Raw genomic sequence first — 6,000 nt, forward strand, 5'->3', positions numbered from 1 at the left:
TAAAACAAAAACCTGCTTCCTTTTCCCCTGCTCTTACCGCCATGCTCATGCTGCAGCTACTAAAGCCGACAGGAAGTCTTTCCGACTCAATTCTGAAGTCGGAGAGGACGTTCTGGGCCAGCCAGGCAGCGATTGGCTGGCCCAGAACGTCCTCTCCGACGTCAGAATTGACGTCGGAAAGACTTCCTGTCGGCTTTAGTAGCTGCAGCATGAGCATGGCGGTAAGAGCAGGGGAAAAGGAAGGAGGCTTTTTTTTTTTTTTCGTGCGGACCGGCAGAAATTCAACCGGCGGTAAGGAGGAGGGAGGGAAATGTCGGGGACCGCGTGACCTTGATTGCCTCACTGCAGGGACAAGTCCATTCACCGCTCCACGGGGCGGTGAATGGCCTTGTCCCCGTCCCGCAGAGGCCACTACTTTTTCTTCCCCGTTTCGGCAGGCTACCCGCGGTTAAATGCGGCTAGCCGCGGGTAACCCGCCACCGTGTCATTCTCTATTTTCTATGGCCTTCATGATCTTGTAAGTCTCTATCATGTCTCCTCTGAGTCTCCGCTTTTCCAGGGTGAAGAGCCCCAGCCTTTCTAGCCTCTCAGCGTATGAAAGGTTTTCCATACCTTTTATCATTCTTGTCGCTCTTCTCTGAACCCTCTCAAGTATCTCCATGTCCTTCTTTAGGTACGGCGACCAATATTGGACACAGTATTCCAGATGCGGTCGCACCATCGCGCGATACAGCGACATGATGACTTCCTTCGTTCTGGTTGTAATACCCTTCTTAATAATACCCAACATTCTGTTTGCCTTCTTTGAAGCTGCTGTGCATTGTGCCGTTGACTTCATTGATATGTCCACCAGCACACCCAAGTCTTTTTCAAGATTACTTCCCTCTAGTACTAATCCCCCCATTTGGTAGCTGAACATCAGATTCTTCTTTCCTATATGCATGACCTTGCATTTCCCACATTGAAGTTCATCTGCCATTTATTCACCCACTCTTCCAGTTTATTCAGGTCCCTTTGTAGGTCCTCACATTCTTCCACGGTTCTAACCCTGCTACAGAGTTTAGTGTCATCCGCAAATTTTATAACTTCACACTTCGTCCCAGGTCATTTATAAATACTTTGAAAAGCAGCGGTCCGAGTACTGACCCCTGCGGAACTCCGCTCGTGACCCTTCACTCCAACCCTTTGCTTCCTGCCTGCCAACCAGTGCTTGACCCATCTGTGCACGTCCCCTTCCGCCCCATGGTTCCACAGCTTCTTAAGTAGCCGCTCATGGGGCACCTTGTCAAAAGCTTTTTGGAAGTCGAGATAAATGATGTCTACGGGTTCCCCTTGGTCCATCTGGCTGCTTACCCCCTCAAAGAAGTGCAGCAAGTTTGTTTGGCACGATCTTCCTTTGCAGAAGCCATGTTGGCTCACTTTCATTAGCCCATTTTTGTCAATGTGCTCATAGATGCTGTCCTTTATCAGTGCTTCTATCATCTTGCCCAGAACCGATGTCAGACTTACCGGCCTGTAGTTTCCCGGGTCTCCTCTCGATCCCTTTTTAAAGATAGGTGTAACATTTGCTATCCTCCAGTCCTCCGGGATCTCGCCAGTTTTCAAGGATAGGTTGCAAACTCATTGGAGTATTTCCGCTATTTCGTTCCTTAGTTCTTTTAGTACCCTTGGGTGGATCCCGTCCGGGCCTGGTGATTTGTCACTTTTCAATCTATCTATCTGTTGGAGGATATCCTCATGGTTCACCTCTATTGTCGACAGTTTATCTTCTTGGTCACCATTGAAGATCTCTTCGGGTTCTGGTACACTGGATGTATCCTCGCTTGTGAAGACTGACGAGAAGAACTTATTTAACCTATCAGCTACCTCTTTTTCTTCTTTTATCACTCCCTTTCTGTCTCCATCATCCAACGGTCCTACTTCCTCCCTCACTGGTTGCTTCCCTTTAACGTATTTGAAGAATGATTTGAAATTTTTTGCCTCCCTGGCCAGTCTTTCTTCATAATCCCTTTTCGCTCTCCTAACCACTCTATGACATACTTTTTGGCAGTTTCTGTGTGCCTTCCAGTTTTCCCTGGTTTGGTCCTTTTTGCATTTCCGGAACGATTTTTTTCTTGTCTCCTATCGCATTCTTCACTTCATTGGTTATCCATACCGGGTCTTTCATTCGGTTTTTTTTGCACCCTTTTCTAAATCTGGGGATGTGCATAAGCTGTGCTTCTTGCACCGTGCCCTATCTTTATATAATATTCACATCCAAATATTCGTCCAAGTCCCAAACGTCCAGAACAAGACCTTTTAGATGTGGGAGGGGCCAGCATTGTGATGGACTGGCCACCCAGACATAGCAAAATAGCAGTGAGGCATGTGCTTTCCTTGCTTTCAGTAATGAGCTGATTGGAGCACTGTTTAGTCAGAAAAAAGGGTAGCTTTTTAGCAAGAAACATAAAGCTGTTTTTTTATGTGCTGTGCTTCAGTTAATGGATCTTTTCCTCTAATTAGCAAATAGCATTGTTATTTGTCCACATAAATAGAAGGTTTTGCATGCAATATATCTGTTTTAATGTGCCCTGTTTATATGGTGCCTTATTAAATGTATTTTGAGCTTAATAAAGCAAAAATAAAAACACAGAGAGCTATTTAGCAGACCGCAGTCCCACCCCCTCCTCCGATGTCAGAGGCAGGATCGTGGCAGATGAAACAGCTCCGAAGCTGTTTGCAAACATTGCTAACACCGCGATCTTCAGTGCAGGCTGCTCTTCAAAGATAAACGGTGCGGGAAGGCTAGGGGGAAGCCAGACACCAGTGGGAGGCCAGGGGGAACTCGCAGGCCTTCCGGGGGGGGGGGGGGGGGGGTGAGCAGTCCTTCAGTGTGGGGGGTGGGACAGGCAGGCAGGCCTTCAGGGGGGGGACAGGCCTTTAGGGGGAACAGGCAGGCAGGCCTTCAAGGGGGGGAGACAGGCAGGCCTTCAAGAGTGGGATGCAGGCCTTTAAGGCGGGGACAAGCCTTCAAGGGGAGGAGACAGGCCTTCAAGGGGAGAGCAGGCCTTCTAGGGGGAAACATGCAGGCCTTCAGGGGGGGACAGACCTTCAAGGGAGGAGGCCCTGGTGTAGAAGTACACGGAGGGAGGGAAGGGGGAGTTCAAAGAGACGTGCATATGCTGGACTTTGGGGGAAGAAATAATGGGTCTAAAAATAGAGGAGAAGAAGAGAGATGATGGACAATGGGATTTAGGGAGGGACGGAACAAAAAGGGAGAGAAGTTGGGCACAAGGGATGGTGTGGAGGGGGGATAGAGATACTGGATAGGAGGGTACTTGAGAAAAGAAAGTAAGATATGGTGGACCCTGGGGTGGTGGGGAAGGAGGGAGAGATGCTGGATGAAAAGGTAGTTAAGAAAAGGTGGATCTGTGGAGGGAGACAAAAAAAAGGAAAGATGCCAGAGGACAGAGATGGCAGGTGGATGGTTAGCACGGAGAAAGAAGAAAGAAGGAGACCCTGGCAAGCAAGTTATCAGAAGACAACCAGAGCCTGGGACCAACAACAAAAGGTAGGAAAAATAATTTTATTTTCTGTTTTGTGATTACAATTTGTCAGATTTGAAATGTATATCCTGCCAGAGCTGGTGTTAGACCACAAACGTGAGCTAGGATTTAACAGAGAGAGGAAAAGTCTTTTTTGTTTGTTGATTTTGTTTACATCACAGCGCCAGTGTGGTTAGAAGGCAAAGGGGGTGAAGAGGCTATAAAATAAACCCAGCAGGATGTTTGAAAAAAAAAACAAAAAACACCCAATTGGGAAGGAAAATCGAATCGAATCGAAAAACCAATTCAATAGGCTGAATCGAATCGAAATTTTTTTTCCTGAATCGGGCAGCACTAGCGCATACCAAGCTGTATTACTAGGTCCCCTTAACTGGCAAGGACCACAAAGCTGACACCTTTTTTATTATTATTTCTATACATCTTTGTATCTACTAACATTATTAATAAATACATCAAATTTATTTTTAAATACGTCTTTGGAAGTTTCTTCACTTTGTTCCAGAACCTTCTCAACCTAAATATAAAAAAAGGTTCACTTGCTTCTGAACTACCTGAAATCTCCCCCACCCCATTTATTTTCATCAGTCCTAGTCTAAACAAATGTTCTGCACTGTGCACCCCCCATTAACTTTCAAGACCCAAGCCTGCAACCCTCCCCCCCCCCCATCACTATATATAAACATTCAACAAAAATGCATCTTATAGTGTGTATCCATAATTCTTGTGTGGCAGTCAGAACCCATTGTTTTGCTTTGACTATAGCTGCTTTTAGATGCCCCACCCCACCCCACCAACACATACCCCTTCCCAAGAAGCTGCTGCCCTAGAGACAACCACCTAGATTTGCCTAGTGGTTGGTCTGGCCCTGCATCTGTTTCATCCACTTTGTATCTTTCTTTGCATATATTTGGGGGCATTTGATAAGTTAAAATAAAAATGGTTGATCAGATCAATAGATTTCAGATGCTCATATAGAATGAACATAATTTATATGAATTCTGTTTTTCCTCAGTTCTCTATTTTCAGAAAAGAAACTTTTGATCTGCACTACCAAAGGGCCCAGTGGAGAACATCTTAAAAGTAGCACATTATCCTGATAAGTACAGTGTAGTGAAGTCTAAGAAGAAGCAACACAAAGTTTCATCCGAGGACTCACTGTCACGGATCACTGCAGTAAATTAGCAGCAACACACACTAGCTATAATAGCTTACATACGAAAACCAACATATGAAAAGACAAATTGTTATCTCTTTTCTAGGAGCTGGAAAGCCGAGAAGATAGCAACAAACTGCATAACACAACATTTTGTATTCCGCCACATACCTCGAAGTTCAGGGCGGATCACATAAAAATAAAAGAAACTGGAACAAAACTCCAGGAATTACATTTAAAATAGCAGCACAATTGATCAATATTGCATGCAAGCTATTCTATGTTTAAAAACGAGAGAGAGGTCTTATTCGTTTGAAAAGGGTGAGAATACGTCCGGGATAAAAATTCACATTTATCGGAATCCTACTTTTTCGAGAAAATATTCTCCATTTCAGAACTCCCTACTGATACTTAGGGTCAGGGAGAGTGAGATTAGCATTCAGAATACTTTACTCTGACAAGCTATAAAATTAAATTAGTCCGCAGGATTTTAATTATAATTGTCAAAGAAACACGACCCTCCTTCTTGTAGCCTGCTTCAGACCAGTGAAATGAAGGAGTTCACATCACTCAGCACTTGGATTTGACCTGGTTTCTTCTCAATACTGCATCAGTGCTGACAGTAGTTAGGGGATTTTTTTGTTGTTGTTTGCCAAGTATTGTTTAAACTATCATTTTCAGTAGCATTTCCCACAGAATCCCCTTCCCCCCAGAGGCAGAAGCATTATCGCTGATTGTTCCTTACCCTTACAGAGGTTTAAAGTTCTCCCTTCCAGCCACGTTCAGTATTCAACCTCAGACCTCGGAGTCCCGACTCATTCAGGTCCCTTCCCACACACTGTGTAAGCTCTGCCTTGCCGCCTCTCCGTGGTTATATAAGGCCTGCACTGGGGATCCTCTAGGTGGCAGCTGTGCGAATCAATCCCTGCCAAAAATACACGGAAGGGGTGGAAAAAGAGAAGAGCTTGTTTTTCAGCCTAGTGAAATTCCGTACTCACCTCCTCCCCAGGAAACCTGAGCCTCTAGTATACAAACAGAGACGGCAGAAAGAGGCTGAGTTTAGGGCACACAGACTGCTCTGAGCCAGAATGTAGGAATTATCCCAAACTGAGTTCTGTGTATTTCTGAGCTGAGAATATTGAGAATGGTGCCTGTATATGTTATGTTTATGCTTAATCTCGTACAACTTCTTTTTTGCAAAATCATTTACTCCACAGATTTTGTGTTCCAGTTTAAAGTATTTCTCCCTCTTATGTGACTACAAAAAGATGGTGCAAAATCATATGTAATGCCATCAGATAA

The 6,000-nt window shown here is 44.9% G+C and overlaps 1 protein-coding gene across 2 annotated transcripts in view; it reads right to left on the reverse strand.

Moving 5' to 3' along the window:
• ACKR3 (atypical chemokine receptor 3) overlaps nt 1-5,581 on the reverse strand; it is a 116,542-nt gene extending 110,961 nt beyond the window's left edge. Inside the window, exon 1 of one of the 2 annotated variants that reach the window (XM_033946441.1) lies at nt 5,444-5,581. The gene's annotated coding sequence lies outside the window, so the exon portion shown is untranslated. The remainder of the gene's footprint in view (nt 1-5,443) is intronic. The other variant, XM_033946440.1, reaches the window with a different exon arrangement.
• Nucleotides 5,582-6,000: the final 419 nt, after the last annotated feature.

This window comes from Geotrypetes seraphini, chromosome 5 (genome assembly GCF_902459505.1).
Source record: "Geotrypetes seraphini chromosome 5, aGeoSer1.1, whole genome shotgun sequence".
Classification (NCBI taxonomy): Eukaryota; Metazoa; Chordata; class Amphibia; order Gymnophiona; family Dermophiidae; genus Geotrypetes; species Geotrypetes seraphini.